We start from the raw sequence: 17,490 nt of genomic DNA on the forward strand, positions 1-17,490 counted from the left end.
AACACTTGCTCCCAAATCGCATAGGGCTTTTCCATTGAAGTGTTTGCCTATGTTGCATGGAATATAAAAACTACCTGGATCTCTCAATTTGGGTGGGAGCTTTTGCTGCAAGATGGCACTACAATCTTCAGTAAGGGCTACTGTTTCAAATTCACCAAATCTCTTCTTCTTGGAGAGAACATCCTTAAGAAACTTAGCATACTTAGGCATCTGCTCTAATGCTTCAGCAAACGGGATGTTGATGTGTAATTGCTTAAACATGTCCACAAATTTCTTGAACTGGACATCTTCATCTTTCTTCCTGAACCTTTGAGGAAAGGGAAGTGGCGGCATCTGTGTAGCAGGAGGGGGAGTTGTCTTCCTCTTTTTATCATCAACCATTTCACCCTCTACATTTTTTCTCGAACCACATCATTGAGATTTTCTTCTGTTTGTTTCCTTTTCTTGGTTTCTTCCTCTTCTACTACACCACCTTCTTCTAAAAGCTCATTTGTATCAAGGTCAGTCACCATACTGTTAGTGATGTCCTTGCCGGTCTTACTAGGCCTCTGAATGTTAGGTAGTTGCTTTCCACTTCTCAAACTGATAGCTTTGCACTCTTCATTACCATCCCTTTTTGGATTGGGAATGGTATCACTTGGTAAGCTGCTTCTTGTGAGTACATTCATTTGTGAAGCCAGTTGACCCATTTGAACCTCGAGATTCTTGATAGTAGTTTCATGGAGAGAAAATGTTGCCTTATTCTCAGCCCTTGCAGATTCTTGATTTGCTAATAACTGAGCAAACATCTTTCAATTTTGGATTCCTCCTTTTGAGGATGCTGCTGTTGCAATTGATGTTGCTGCGGTTGACCATGAAAACCTGGAGGCCCCATTTGTTTAGCACCAGATGGTAATATTTGTGGTGGATTCAAACTTGGCCCATTTCGCCAAAGAAATTTGGGTGATTTCTCAAATTTGGATTGTAAGTTTGAGAGTAAGGGCTTCCTTGTGGTCTTCGCTGCGCATTATTCATATAATTGACTATCTCCAAGGTGTATGGGCATTGATCAGAATGATGTTCCTCATTACAATGGTCACAAGTGTATCCCGGAGCCTAAAGTGCATGAACTCTTGCAGCATTTCCTTTCTTAATCTGCAATTCTAGATTGTCAAATCTCTTAGATATTGCTTCGAGTTGCGATGCAATATCCCTTGATGATGAAGAACTAGGCTCCTTATATCTCCCAGAACTTTGCCTTCTCTTGTTATACTGTTGCATAGTGCTAGATGACACCTCTTCATACAGTTCATATAGCTCATTTACCTTCATCTTTTTGATTCCTCTGTTTGAAGCGGTATTCAGCATTGTCACTGTCTGATCATTCAACCCATTCCAGAAGGCTTCCATTAGAACATATTTCTTTTGCTCATGATTTGGACAATTTCTCCACATATCCTTGAATCTTTCCCAAGCCTCGTAGAATAACTCATCCGGATGCTGCTCAAAAGAAAGCAATTCACCCCTTAATGTAGCACGTTTGCCCCTTGGAATAAATCTGGCCTTGAACTTAGATACAAGATCATCCCAAGTCTTAATGGAGTGTTCTGGTAAAGAATTCAACCACGTTTTCGCCTTCTGAGATAATGACATGGGGAACCATCTCAATCGCAGTGCATCTTTAGTAACCCCATTTTATTTGAAGTTCTCATAAACCTCTATAAACTTGGTGAAATGCTCGTTTGGATCATCATTAAAATTTCCTTCAAAAGTACCCATCATCCCCAGTAGTTGAATCATAACGGGCTTGATTTCAAAATTCCTAGCTTGAATGTTTGGTAACCGGATACTTGAGTGAAAAGTCTGCCCTTCTTTATCCAAATAGTCATCTAGGGTGTACACGTCGTTCTCATCTTCCTTCGCCATGTTTTCTTCTTATTCAAATTCAGGTGGCTGTGGTAGAAGTAATTGAGATTGTTGTTGAATCTCCGATGTGTTTTCAGTTTCTCCCGACCTGGATTCTTCTTCAGTAACTTCTTCCAAAATAACTTCCAGTCTTCCTTGCATGCGTTAGCGGTTACCTGCACATTCAAATCGAAAACAAAAGTATCAAACTTATCAAGAGAAATGAACGAAATAAATACTACTACTACTACTACCAATAACCACTACAAATGCTAACTGAAACTTAAGCATAACCAATCACACAATAAGGACAATCAACCTCAAACACTCTCGCCGTTAGTCCCCAGCAACAGCGCCAAAAACTTGTTCACCAATTAACTTAACAGCAAGTGGACGGGTCGCAAGTAATATAAAAAGTATCGTTCCCTCAGAGACTAAGGCTAGATGAGTTGAAAATCATAATTGTGTACTTGATTAGGTTAAGTGAAACAATTGTTGTAAAAGAGTTTGTGAAATGTAATTAGGAAAACAATGGTTTAAAGCAGTATAAAATCAACTCGACCTTAAAACAATTAAGAGACTAGGGTTATTCTTCTCTAAGTACTTCATGAAACTGGATTAATTACTTCTCAAGTAGTGCTTTACAATAAGTTCAGTTAGCCTGGGTTTGCAGAATTAATTAAGCTTTCTCAAGTCAAAACCAAATGTTTGCAATCATGATTAAAACACAGCAATCTCTTGCACTTGTTTGAAAAGGTTGCACTTTAAAAACCAAAACCCATTTAGTCTATGCTAGGTCAACAGATACATCTCTGCTCTATCGACAAAAGATCTATTTACTCAATTAAATTTCCAGACTAGCATGTTTTTACCAAAGTTCACACGTTAACTTTCTCAAGTTAGACTAATCAAACAATCATTCCAAATGATGGCCAGACAAAAGGAAGCATTAAGCTCAAAGTAAAAACAACTGAACATTATCATTAACACTCAAGAGATAGCAAAACCAAGTCTCAATCCATACAATAGATCAAAATAACCCTAGAAAAGCGGATTTAGCTATACATATCGAGTAAAGAACTACAACTATAAGAGTAGCTAGTAGTCATAGCAGAAACAAGAAGGGAAGAAGAAGAAAATCCAGAAAAATCAAGTTATAAGCTTTGAATTTCTTCTAGCTTCAAGCCCAAAGATTCCAAGCCTCCAAAGCTCCAAACCCTAGCAGAGCCAGCCTCCAAAATTGCTCTAAAGTCGAAGTCCCCCTCAAAAACTAAGTATCCACCTCTATATACCCTAATTTTCTAAGTTACCACGTAAAACACACAACTGCGAGGGGCCAGGCGCCGCGGCGGATTCCTTCAGGTGCCGCGGCGCCTATTACAGAATGGCTTTCCTTCAAGGCTCCGACGCCGCGACGCATGTGATAATCAGCCGCGGAGGATTATACCGAACAGGCTTCGTCTGATAGCTTGGGCACAGCGGCAGATTCAGTAAGGCGCCGCGGTGCCTTTTACAGAGATGCACTCCTCCCTCTCTGTTTGAGCCACCGTGGCGTTTTCTCCCAGATGCCGTGGAGGATGACTTCTTTTCAGCTCTTCTCAATTGCTTACTCTCCTCAGGTTTTGTTTCCTGTAAAATTGACTTTCAAACCCAATAAAAGAGCACTAAATCAGCTTAACTCAGTAGGAATTTTGAGAGTTTATCAAGACTTTAATCACCATTAACATGGTTAATTAAGGGCCCAACATCTCTTGAGTCTGTGGCCTAAATAAGGCATGGTTTGCATGAGGTTCAAGCATCCTGCACTTGAGCTTTCGTGCACCTCTTTCCCTCCTCTGGAATTTTCTCTACCTGGCTAGGTTTATGTTTTCCTTCTGCTGTTCTATTTACCCTATTCTTGTAGGAGAAGTCCCTTTAATCCTGGGGAGTACCGCTTCCTCATCTACCAATGGTCACGGAATGACTCTTAAGGACAGCGTTTGTCGGACGTGACTTGGACTAATCATTTTCTGCAGGTGCTGCCACCAACATATTCATCATCTATTTGCATGGAGAGAGAGAAAGAGAGAGCCTAGACACGTCCTCAAATGGGGTGATGATAGAGAATTAAAAAGAGGAGAACGGGTGTCTTGGATGCTGAAATAATGGTGGAAGATTAAGGTTCTGAGATGCGAAAGATCAGCGGCACAGACAGAAATTCAGCAAGTTTCTCCTTTTCTTTTCCATATCTTTTATTTTGTGTTTGTTGGGCTCTTACTTCATTTATGAGAATGTTCAATAAATGTAGTTAAAACTTCACTTTGGATTATTGTAGCTTAATTATGAATTAGTGGTTGATAAGATATTAGAGATTGGACAGTGGTTAATATAATAATGAAGCTTTAATTTATATAATTTTGGGTTGTAAAAAGCTTGGCTTATTGTTGACTTGGAAGGAAGAAAAATATACTTTTCATTTACTACTTGAGAGGATGTTACATATTAGCTCTGATTTTTAATACACTTGTAGTCAAAAATATACCTTTTTAATTAATCCAATTATCAATATCGAATAATATCGCAAATGAAAATTGAGTAAATCATAGCTAAATAGTTAAATTTGAACAAAAGCATAACTTAAATGCTAATAAAAAAAGGCAGAAAGTTTGCAATATTGAGAAAACTTCAAATAAGATAATATAAGTTAATGAAAGGCCATAGTACTCTCATGCGGAATTCTGCAGTTTGAAGGTCATGCGACTTGGCTCTGTCATTTTTGTATACACATATGCTCAGAAATATGCCCATATACATATTAGTTTTTTTATTCAGCTAGATACGCTCTACTTTCCTTGGTCATGCTTCCGTGCTCTTGCTCCAGCTGTGAGATATGAGATGTGTACAGCTTCCAATAATCAATGTTGCTGTATCTCTACTGTTTTCTTTTCTTCTTCTTTTTTTCCCTTCTTTTTCGCAAGTATCTACCTTTTTATAATTCCCACCTCAACTTTTGATTTGTTATTTAGTAGCAATGAATGAAGATATGTATTCTTAATTTGGTACAATTAAATATTTAAACTATTTTTGAAGTTTCTTATATTTTGTTGAGTGATTATTATTTATGAATGCTGTACTATTTTGTTATTTTCAATTATATAGTATTATTTTAATTGGCCGGTCCGATCCTTGCTCAACCAGTTCAATTTCCGTTTCGGTTTTTTATTTCTTGAAAAAATTACTAATGAGCAAAAGTACTACTGATTTTTTTTTTTTTGCCATGCTTCATTTTTAATAAATATTGCATCATGATATACATATCTCTAATAATTTTCCATTCTCACTGTTCTAGGCTTAGGCCCTCTTTGGTTACCCAAAAAAAAAAATTCTATTCTCCTTTAAAAGTTTGTTACCAATTAGAATTGGGTATAGCCAAGGAACAAAAAATCAAACCGGATACTCAACCACTTGAGATAGTGATTCAAGAGTCGGTTGGTTAGATCAGGGTCAACTCAGGGGGTCAAATTGGTCATATTAAAATAATATAATTTAATTGAAAATAAAAAATACAACAAGATTAATAATTGTTAATAACAAGATACAAGGAAATATAACAATAGTTTTATTATAACAATAACAAAATACAATAACATTAAGAATTTTATTCTTTATGATTCATCAATAACTAAAATTAATAATCGTTGATATCAAAATTATCATTAAAATTCATTCAAATTTATAGTGACTAAAATATTAGGAGTTGAATAAGAAAAAATAAGACCAATAGCAATATGATCATTCAAACTAGTTCACACCGATTTGATCGGTTTGATATTAGTTCAATTCCTGACTGATTCAATACACAAACCAAACCAGACCAGTGGCCGATTTACCAATTTTTCGGTTGAACAAGCTGATTCAACTTTCTCTTGCATGGGTATAGCAGGACTAATCCCTCACAACGTGGGGAACTAATGTTCAAATTCTTATTAGAAAAGGTGTTCACATTTAGTACTCAACAATGCCTTGACAAAATTGTCTCTAATAAAAGGAGTTCTCCTACCTAATAAAATGAAGCCATATTATTGATGAGCATTCCATGGTTGTTTGCATACACTTGTCTTAAGTATTTATGAATATTTTTATACAAGTCAAGATAAAACTATCCTCACATGCTTACCTCGTATTTTATAAATTTCAATTGAAAAGTTACCTATAAGCCCTAGTAGACGTCCAATCTGATGAGCATTGAATGCAAACGCACAACATCTAACTATCTAAATATAGAAGGAGACGAGTGGTATGTGTTTGCTTATGAACTACAGGGTGCAAATTGAACCCATCAGTTCCCTCTATCCCAGGAACTGGTTCAAATAAAGACGAATTTTGTTTGCAGTGTGCAGAGGAAATTTCCTCAACCAAAGTAAAACACATTACACATGGAGACCACAAGATATATATGTGGATATTTGGCGAGAGAAAGGAAGACGGTAGCATCATTTTTTAATTGTAACCGAATGAAATTTGATTCAAAGCTAATTTTAAATATTGTGACTTACATTTATTCTCTCTTTGTTAATCTTAGGTCTTTGCCACCTAAAATTTTCTCCACCGACACATTTCAATTCTCATGACCGTATGATGAGTTAATGGATAGATACAAAGGAAGGATTGAAGAACCAACATTGATGAAGTTACAATGATGAAAAGGTGGCTTCGATGGTCTCTCCTCATTAAGTCTTGGGATCTCTCTTCTTTTACTTTTGAGTCCCTTAGCTTTTATCCAATTTTTTAACCAAAGCACTCGAGTCAAATTTTGGGATGATATATACACACACATGGACACACTTGGCCTTTGAATCATTAACGAGATACCAATCACTTACATCTTTAAATCAAAACCTCATTAAGTCTCATTAGAATATGTTGTTTTTAAAGGCCCCTTTCTCGCATGTTGACTTCTGAGTATCTTTGAAAATCTAGAATATGCTCCGAGAAATGTATTACTTATATTATTAGTTTTGGATGAAGTTTTGGTTAAGTATGTGTAACTAGATTTTGGATACTGGAATTCTAGTTGAATGTATATCTAAATTTTGGACATTGTAGTATCAATCAACAACCTATAATAATAAATAAAAATCAATGACCAGCCACTCATTTTCAGATCCATATCAGCTCCTCATTTAAAATACTGTTCTGTGAACACTGACAGCTAATGAACAGTGGTGCTAGCACGTATATGGCTTCGTCATTTTTTATTTATTATGAGGCTGTTCTCATCTGTCATATTTTTCACCTCCTACACCTACTCCCCTCTTCAAACTTAAAATTGAGGCTCTATTAATTTGTTTCTTTTTGCCCTCATTTTCTTCTTCTCTTTACCAAAGCCGCGAGGGAGAGGGGGAGAAAACTTTATGGAAGTTTTTTTTTTTTCCATATACGATGCTCTGCTCATACCATCTGTATTTGTAATCTCTCTTTGTCTCATCCATTTTTGTCTTTCTTCTTCATTTCTTCTTCTTCACAGCCTTCTTCGTTAGCCAAGAGATCAACTAGAGGGGTCTTCAACTTTATCGCCATTTTGGCTGATTTCTGACCTGCAACTTCACTACTTTGGCTTTAAAGGCAGGATTTCTCCATTCTCTTTTCTTATCGCAAGCATTTTTTCTTTCTTCCATTTCTTCCGTGCTTATCCCACCATTTTATCTATTTATACTCTATGAGTCTCATCGGTTATGATTTTTGGAACCCTTAAACCATTTATTTCAACGAAAATATTTAAGGGAATGAAAAGAGAAAAGTAACAATACTTAAGTGGTTCATTAAAATGCTTTGTGCAATGTACAGGTGGTGTAAAGGAAGTTTGAAAAGTGCATGTAAATAAATTGGAATGATAAGCAATCATTTGCATTAACTATTGCAAATTTTTTATTCATTCATCATTCTCTATAACTGCCACTCATATATTTGATATATATTTATGATATTATCTGGTTCCTTATTTCATGTTGATACATATTTGCAGCAAGACTAGAGATTTACATTTGGAAGAATTTCAGTTAAGGACCTTTGTAGCAAAAAAATTTCCATTTACCCCTAAAAGATTCTGAATAAAATAGTGCAGTTTTCTGGAGTCCAAGTGAAATTAATTTATGTAGCCAAAACTTGAAAATAACCCTAGAGGAAGAAAGAAGAAATAGACTACATATGAGTAAATAAGCAAATGAGAGCCAAATAGATACACTCCCTATGAACTCTGCCATGTCCCCATCTCCATGAGTTGGTAATCAATACAGTGACTGATGATTAGCTTGAAACCAAGTCACTTTGCCATCTCTCCATCTGAATTTGAATTTTGCAGACAGTCCGTAATCATGTTGTGTCACATCCTGCCAATTTTGACCTTGAAAATATGAATAATAAATTAGATAAAGGGTCAAATAGTAAAGTAGACTTAGAGCCAGAATTACTTTTGAGTTAAGATCTGACTCTTGTTCGGACTGATATTTTTGAAATTATTGATCCACAAGGACAAAATGAAAAAATTTGAGAAAAATTCTAGAAAATTCTCAAAAAAATTGGTGAAAAGGAAAATTAGAGGTTTTGGAAACTCTATTTGAGGCCTTGAAGGTGGAAATAGTATGAGAATAATTTATTCCAGAATTTTTTATAAACAAAGTTTTTTCAGAAAAAACAATAAAAAAATTAGCCCAAAACAATTATTTTAAATATGTTGAAACCTCAATAATTTTGAAAAAAAATAAAAAAATATTTGAGGATTTATTTAAATTTATAAAATTATTTTCAGGCCCTTGAAGTGAAAGAATTAATTTTAGAATATTTATTACTGAAATATTGTTAGTAAAGCCTGATTTCAAAGAAAATTTTAAAAAAATAGTTAAAGGTTGAGATAAATTTTTAAAAAATTCATGGGACCTTCTTATATTAAAATATGATTTTTGATGGGAAGAAACAAATTTTTGGAGTTCCAAAAATATTATTAAAAATTAGAAAGGAATTTTAGCCGATACGGCAAAATCAGATAGAAAAATATTTGGAAATGAAAAATGATACTTCTTCCTTCTTTCTCCATCCCATTGGGCTTGATTTTGGACCAAAAATAAACAGTAAATTTGAGGCCTAAGTGGTGCATATGGTTATGGAATAAAATAATACAAAATATCATATGATTTTATCCTAAACATTATCACGTAAGGGACACTTGTACATACCTAAATTTCTACAGCATTTTAAGGTGTATACATGGTCTTTATCTCTAGATTTTTAAAGGACACTTGGAAGGAAGAGGAGGCCAAATTGACGTCTATAAATACCCCCTCTTACACCATCAAATTTTTGGTTTTTTAGACACTTAAAGGGGGAAGGTTTTGCTGCAAAAAAGCTGAATTTGAGAGCCAAGAACACACTAAAAATAGCCCAGAATTTTCAAGCAAGAATCAAGGATCAATTAAGGTATGTTAAAGCTTTAATTTGGCTATGTTTCTAGCTTGTTTCAAGTGAAGTTTAGTGACGAAAATCCTAAGGTTCATGCTGTCCAAAATTTTGAATGGATAAGGAATGATTAGGGAAGGATAAGAAACATGATTTAGAGCTTGGAATAGCTTGCTTGGTTGATGTTTGAATTGATTTTTGGAAGAAATTTCAAGTTCCCTAAATTGAAAACCTATTCGGCCAAGCACAATTCACGTGGTTAGAAATTGTTTCAGTTTAATTTGATGATTCCAATGAGTTTAGAATATGTTTTTGTATACGAATATACCAAGAAAAAGTGTTTGAAAGCATTGGAATAAAAACTAAAAATTCTAACCCTAATAAGCATACAATTCAGCCAAGCTTGTTATGATAGGGAGGAGTTTGATTGTGATAAACCCAATTTGATATTTGGATTCTATATGAAAAATTATGTAGGAATGGCCTTTGATATTTGTCAAAACAAAGATGGAAGTTAAAGTCAAAAAGTCAAAGAAAAGAGAGTTATAGAGTTATCTTGATACCTAATGGTATTTTATGTGTTATGGTTGATAATTTGACATGTATTTATGCATGAATTGATGGGCATTGAGCAAGAGAACAAGAAGGAACCCGAAGGAATCAAAGAGGCCAAAATTATGGATTAAAAAAGAGGTATTATGGAATTTACAATTTTTAATGTTAATTTGCTTGGTTATTGCATAATATAATTACTTGAATAAATACCATGTAGCATTTGAGATTATTTGATGATAATGACATGTTAGTTGATTGTATTGTATGCCTTGGCAACATGCATTAACATGTTGTTTATGAGTGGATTGTGATGATACTTGCATGGCATAGCAATAAGTAAGCGTTCATGAATCTATTTGTAATTTACCTTGCATGTTTGACATTATTATTATTATTCCTTTCCTACTAAGATTTCTATAAAATTTCATTTCTCTCTATGTAGAAACAACCAATAAGACCCTCAAGTGGTGTGGCAAGGAGCAAGGAGATGGTATCTCCATGAAGGAGAAATATTATGGAATTATATTAGAATTTATATAGAATTTGCTGTACAAGTTTTATAATATTTATGGATATGTGTATGGATGATCATAATGGATTGTAAATTACATTAAATGACTTGCTATCTGCTGTAATATGTGACTGAATCATTTTGAAATGGTTTTGGTTTATTTGATAAGTCATGCAAGAAAAGAATGAAAGTTAACTTTCTTAAGGGTAAAGTTTGACCGTGTGAAATTTGAGCAAATGATGGAGTTTGGAGTTGAAAAGTAATGGTATAATAGATCATATTTTTAGCTTTAAAATGAGTGGTATTTTATGAAATTTAGAGTTTCATACAAAAGGTTATGTCCTTCCAAAGTTGGGCATAAATTCTAAAAAAATAAAAAATTAACCAAATAAACAGTGTATCATAACGTGAAAACTAGAAACACATGAGGTGGATTCATACTCTGAATGTATTTTTTTCATTAAAGAGCTCACTGCAAGCTTCAAGTAGGACTTAGAACCATATTATTTCAATTTTTCTAGAATTAATTATGATTTTTTAAAGTTTAGAGAAATCTAAGGTTACAATGAATAGTAACCAGAGAAAAGAAATTTAAAAATTCAAATCTCTCCAACTTAATAACTTGAGAAATGGTTCTAAATACTCTCACTTGATGTGAAATTGGGTAATAAAATAAGGTGTGACATGTTGCTCTGCTATTGGAAGTCTCATTGTCGTTAAACTTTGTAATTAGTCGGAATCGTATTGTGCTTGAGGCAAAGTCTACTCTTCCTTTTTAGATAGTCTCATCTTCTTCATCTAAATTGTTAAACACTTATAGTTTGTAATAGGTACACAGTTTGTGAAAATGGGTATGAAAGGAATGAGTTATTTCACAAGTTGTATAGTTTGGAATGCATCTGATTTGAAGTCTGAATGAATGGGTGAATGTGCTAGTTTGAAGTCTAAATGAATGGGTGAATGTATTGGACATGGGTGATATTAAACTACATCTGGTTTGAGGTCAAAATGAATGGTGAATGTGTTAACATGGGTGACTTTAGTGTGATGAAGAAAGGGAGAAGAACTTGATCCTGTGAAAATCCATATTTATAATGTAAATTTACAAATTTGAGTTGTCAAGGGAAATGGTAATTTTGTATTGTGAAAACTCGTATTTTTGTTATACACAAATTATAATTGTAAATTCATACATGAAGCATATATAAGTTATAGGCGAATTTGCTGGACATAGGTGATATTAAACTAACTTGTTTAGAAAAAGTGTAATTTTTTATTGCTAGAATACATTGTTATGTAAACATGCTTATCAGAGTTATAATGGGTTTAACATGAAATACATATATAGTCAGCAATTTGGGAAATTTGTGTTGTTGATTGCTGTATTATTGTTGTTAATAGTTGTACTGTTGTTGTTAAAATGCATACTTGAGTTGTGAATCCAGATACGAGACTTGGACCTTTTTCATATGTTGTTATTACTCTTCTTGTTAATTGTCTAATTTTAATTGCTAATGTGTGAACTTTCAATTATTAAATTTTATATAAAAACATGGACAAATGGGTGTTTGTTTATTAACCATGGATAAAATGGGTGGGGTGCTGCTTTAACTACCTTATTTTACTTGTTTATGAGCTTATTTGTCTTGATAATCCTCTAAATGTCTACAATTGTTGCAAGTTTTGATTTGTCAAATATGGGGAGGAAGAGCGAAGAAGGAAGAAATTTAAGAAGAAATGCTACATCAAAACTACTTGAATGGATCAAGATGAATAGGAAAATAAAGCGATAACATCTCATATCATATATTTGTATTGAAAATATAATGTGTATAAATTTGTCTTCCAACTCTACAATCTTCTTTCATATATTTAAATTGAAATTGATGCATATAAAAGACAATCACTAAGGAAATTTTAATGTGAGTTTACTGATATGTGTGTGTATATATCTAAACACTTACTTTTTTTATTACTTAAATTATGAAAATATACAACTAAATAACACATTGTGAGTTTGCTGATAAGAAAAATTTATTCTTAGTTATAATAAGATTTAACAATCAACACTTGCAACATGTAAATAGATGTATTTCTCTTGTTAATCTAAGTATCTTAGTTGCAAATGGTGTATTTTACTTGTGAATAACATCTCCTATACTTTTAAATCATTGTGTTCAATTTGTGAATTAAATTAGTTTACTTGTAAATGGATGTATAATTTTATCTTGTTGCAAGTTGGTGTAAATTTACGTATCATTTGGAACCATTTCACAAGTCATTAAGTTGGAGAAATTTAAATTTTTAAATTTACTCTCTCGGGTTACTATTCATTATAACCATAGATTTCTCCAAACTTTAAAAAATCATAACTAATTCTAGAAATATTGAAATGATATAGTTCTAAGTCCTACTCGAAGCTTGCAATGAGCTCTTTAAGGAAAAAAAAATATGTTCAAAGTATGAATTTAGCTCATGTGAGCCTAATTTCATTATCAAGATGTACTATTTATTTGGTCATTTTTCTAATTTTTCAAAATTTGTGCCCAACTTTGGGAGGACATAACTCTTTATAAAAAACTCTAACTTTGATAAAATACTACTTGTTTTGAAGATAAAAATATGATTTATTAGTTAGAACGCTGCTGCCCGAGCTTTGCTAGGGCTCCCTGTTCGCTGCGACTCCGTCTTTAAGGGCGGCTAGTGAGAGAACTCCATCGCCCACTGCGGCGAAGGAAAAGAGAGATCCTCGATTCGTGCCCTACGAAGAGGATTGGTGAAATTGGGGATTGGAGGATGGAAGACGAGACTGAGGGTCCGAATAGGCAAAAAAAGAAGGTGCGTGTAGAGGGGGGAGGATTCACTGGCGATGAGAACCTCAAGACTCGAGAAGAGAACTGGATGGTTGAAGACGAAGAGCAAGGTTCTCCCAAGTCTTATCGGGAATCTCTTATGCGCAATGTTAATTCACGAACGAACTGGTGGAATTGGTCGAAGTCTAAAGACGAGGAGGAAGGAGACGACTATGGTGATGGAGTTGACTTTGAAAAGGTACTTAATCCTTCTGAAGGTATTACAGTTGATTTGTCAATCCACTCTGTCCGAAGTTTAGAATTGATGAGAAGGAGAAAGAAAGGTTGATGAGACCTTTTAGCAAGTCACTGATTGTAAAATTGTTGGGAAGACAACTGAACTATGGGTTTATGGTGAAGAAGTTTAAACAGCTCTGGGAGAGGAAAGGTGATATTGAAATTTTTGATTTGGACAATGATTTTTTCCTAGTCAGTTTTTAGAGCACGGAGGACTACATGGAGGCGTTAACTGGGGGTCCGTGGGTTGTTATGGACTCCTATCTGAATGTAGTAAGGTGGCGGCCTGAATTTAATCCCAGAAATGCAACAATTGAATCGATAGTAGCATGGGTAATGTTTCCTGAATTACCTACCCCTTTCTTTGATAAGAAATTTTTACTAAACCTGGGTAATGCCATTGGTAAAGCCATTAGGCTAGATATACACACAGCAAAAGGAACAAGAGGCAAATTTGCTAGAATGTGCATTGAACTTGATCTAACAGAGCCTCTTGTGCCGGAATTTGATGTGGAAGGACAGGTTTTAAGTGTAGAATATGAGAGTATGGCACTTCTGTGTAAAAAATGTGGAAAGTTTGGACATGTGAGAGAAAAGTGCGTGGGTGTTGGTAATAAACAGAATACGGAAGATAGAATGGGGGAAAGGATTGTGGTTTCTGGAGTTGAAGGAGAGGGGATTAAGGAGAATGAAGAAAGGGAACTGTGGAGAACTGTCCAGAGACCTAGACGGATACGAAGGAGTGGGAGAAGTGATCAATTTCAGCAGAATGGATCGAGATTCTCTGTTCTACAAGTTGAAGAGCCTATGGAGGGTGAGCAGATTCAAGAGGGTGGTCTTGTTAATAGGGCCCTAGATGAGACTAACACTGAACAGCAAACACAGAACAGAAATTTTGTGAATAAGAAGAGAAGACAGCAAAAGGAGAATGTTAAAATTCCTAATGGAAAAAATAAGGGTCTGTTGGAAAAAAAGATGATGCTAGAAAATAAGACTGTGGTGAGGAGGGAGAGGATGCCTAGGTTGAAAAGTGGTGTGGAAAGTTATAATGGAGAGGTGAGTAATCTGAGAAGAAAAAATCTGACTTACACTCATGAGATAGTCCCCTTAAATGATTCGGGGAACAACAGAGGGCGTGAAGTGGTGATGGTGGAGAAGGAGAATGTGGATCCTGGTGACAAAAGAGTGCTTTAAAAGGGAAGAGAAATGTTGGATCCTGGAGAAGATTTTGAGCTGGATGAAGATCCTATTAAGTGCACTGAGATGAATGTTGAAGCTAGTGTGATAACTCCAGATTTGGCTGTTGACTGAGGCTAGGTCAGACTCTCTACTCTGAATTAATTTTACTATGAAGATTTTAATTTGGAATAGCATAGGGGCAGCGAGTAAAGGCTTTGCTGCTGCCTTAAGAAACTTTAAAAGTAGATATAGATTTCAGGTTGTGGTTATTATTGAGCCAAGAATTAGTGGTAATGCTGCAGATAGAGTTATCAAGTCTTGGGGTTTTAAAAACTCTATAAGAATGGAGGCTGTGGGGTTTTCTGGTGGTATTTGGGTGATTTGGGAGATGGGAAGTGTATGTGTGGAGGAGTTAGTAAAGGATGACCAATTTGTCCACTGTTATTTGAAGTGGGGTGAGGAGAAATGCCTTCTTACTGTAGTGTATGGCAGTCCGAATGAAGCAAGAAGACAATGTCTTAGGGAAAAACTTGGCGATCTAGCAAGAAATGTGCATGATCCCTAGATGATAGCTGGGGACTTTAATGAGATAAAGACACCTTTGGAGCAAAACGGAGGTGGAAGAGTAAATGAAGCACGGTGTAGAAGATTTGGTGATTGGATACAACATCATAATCTTATAGACGTTGATACGAAGGGTCCTTTTTTCACTTGGAAAGGGCCAAAGTGGGAAGGCTTGGACAAAGTGTTTAAAAGGATAGACAGAGTACTTTCAAATGATCAGTGGCAATATAAGTTTGCAAATGCTGAAGTAAAAATTGTTCCTAGAATTTGTTCAGATCACCATCCTATGCTAGTTGATTTGTTTCCTGAAAACCAACCTGCAAGAGGAAGGATGTTTCAATTTGAGGCAGCTTGGCAGATGCATAATCAATTTGATGATATGATGAGAAATTGTTGGAGTAGCAGAATGGAAACTCATAGAAGCCTGGAAAATTTAAAACCTGATCTAATTCAGTGGAATAGAGATGTTTTTGGGAGGATTGAGGTGAGAAAGAAAAATTCGCTGAATCGTTTGTTTGGTGTGCAGAGAAGTCTGGATAGGAATGGAAACCCGTTCCTCATTAATCTTGAGAAAGAACTAGAATGGGAATTGATGGAAACTTTGAAGCAAGAAGAGATGCTATGGTTTCAAAAATCGAGGGGGAGGTGGATTGACCAAGGGGATAGAAATACAAGGTATTATCATACCAAAACCTTGATAAGAAGAAGAAAGAATAGAATAAAAATGCTAAAAGACAGTGAAGGAAAGTGGGTAGAGGAGGAGTCACAGATTGTCAATCTATTTCAAGACTTTTATGCTTCTTTATTTAGAGAAGAAATTGTTGACAGGGGCTGGATTGCAACTAATCAAGGTTGGGGGAGTTTCAACAGTAGTGTTTTATCTAGAATGGGCAGAAGAATTAGTAGGGAAGAGGTGAAGACTGCTTTTTCCAAATGGGGGGACTTAAGGCTCCAGGGGAAGATGGATTTCCAGCTGTGTTTTATCATCATAATTGGCACATTGTGGGGGACTCAGTGTATAAGTTACTGGCTGAATTGTGGGAGCATCCAGAAAGGGTTCAGGAAATCAATAGTACGCTATTGGTGTTGATTCCCAAAGTTGAAAGACCAGAATTGGTAAGTCAATTCAGACCCATAGCTCTGTGTAATGTGTTGTACAAAGGTTTGACAAAGCTGATTGTGAATAGATTAAAACCTATCATGGATAAACTAGTTTCTCCTTTCCAAACTAGTTTTGTGCCTAAAAGAAGTATCCATGATAATATAATAATTGCTAAAGAGATGGTTCACTCGATGAATAAAATGAGTGGTAAAAAGGGATTTATGGCAATAAAGATAGACCTTGAAAAGGCATATGATAGAATGTCTTGGTGTTTTGTTGAAAAGGTTTTGAATGAAATTGGATTGGATGAACATGTTATAAAGGTCATTAAGATGTGTATTAGCACTTCTACTTTGGCTCTTATGTGGAATGGTGTGAAAAGAGAGGCTTTTATACCTACAAGGGGCTTGAGACAAGGTGACCCCCTGTCACCTTACTTGTTTGTTCTAGGAATGGAGAAGTTAACACATTTGATTGTTGATAGTGTTAATTTGAAAAGGTGGAATCCAATAAGAATGGGAAGAAAGGGCACTGCTATCTCACATCTGTTGTTTGCTGATGATGTTTTATTATTTTGTGAAGCAAATTTGGATCAGGCCACAAATGTTGTTGAGGTTCTAGAGAAGTTTGGTTATGTATCTGGCCAAAAGATCAACATAAACAAAACCAGTGTTTTCTTTTCTAAGAATAATGAGAGAAGAATGCAGAATGAGATTTGTGAGTTAACAGGCTTCAGGAAAATAGAGGATTTAGGGAGGTATTTGGGTGCCTATATTACGAAGGGGAAGAGTAATAAGGAGAAGTTTCAATTTTTAATTGATAAAATGCAAAATAAGTTGAGTGGGTGGAAAAAAACAGAATCTATCGTTGGCAGGGAGACTTACTCTTGTGCAATCTGTGACAAACCAATTGACAAGTTTTCATATGCAGTACTCCTTTATACTTGTAGGTGTAAAGAAATAATTGGAAAAGTTACACAGAGACTTTATTTGGAATAGTGATGAGGAAAGAAGAAAAGTTCATGCTATTGGTTGGGATTTATTGTGTACAAGCAAGGAGAAGGGGGGGTATGGCTTAAAAGATTTGGGTGTAATGAATGATGCTCTTTTAGGCAGAGTAGGATGGAATTTAGTTGCAAAGCAGAGTAACCTGTGTTCTATGGTTTTAATAGGGAA

Source organism: Neltuma alba, unplaced genomic scaffold (genome assembly GCF_004799145.2).
Source record: "Neltuma alba isolate B1F8T4 unplaced genomic scaffold, ASM479914v2 tig00011161_pilon, whole genome shotgun sequence".
In the NCBI taxonomy this organism is placed as follows: Eukaryota; Viridiplantae; Streptophyta; class Magnoliopsida; order Fabales; family Fabaceae; genus Neltuma; species Neltuma alba.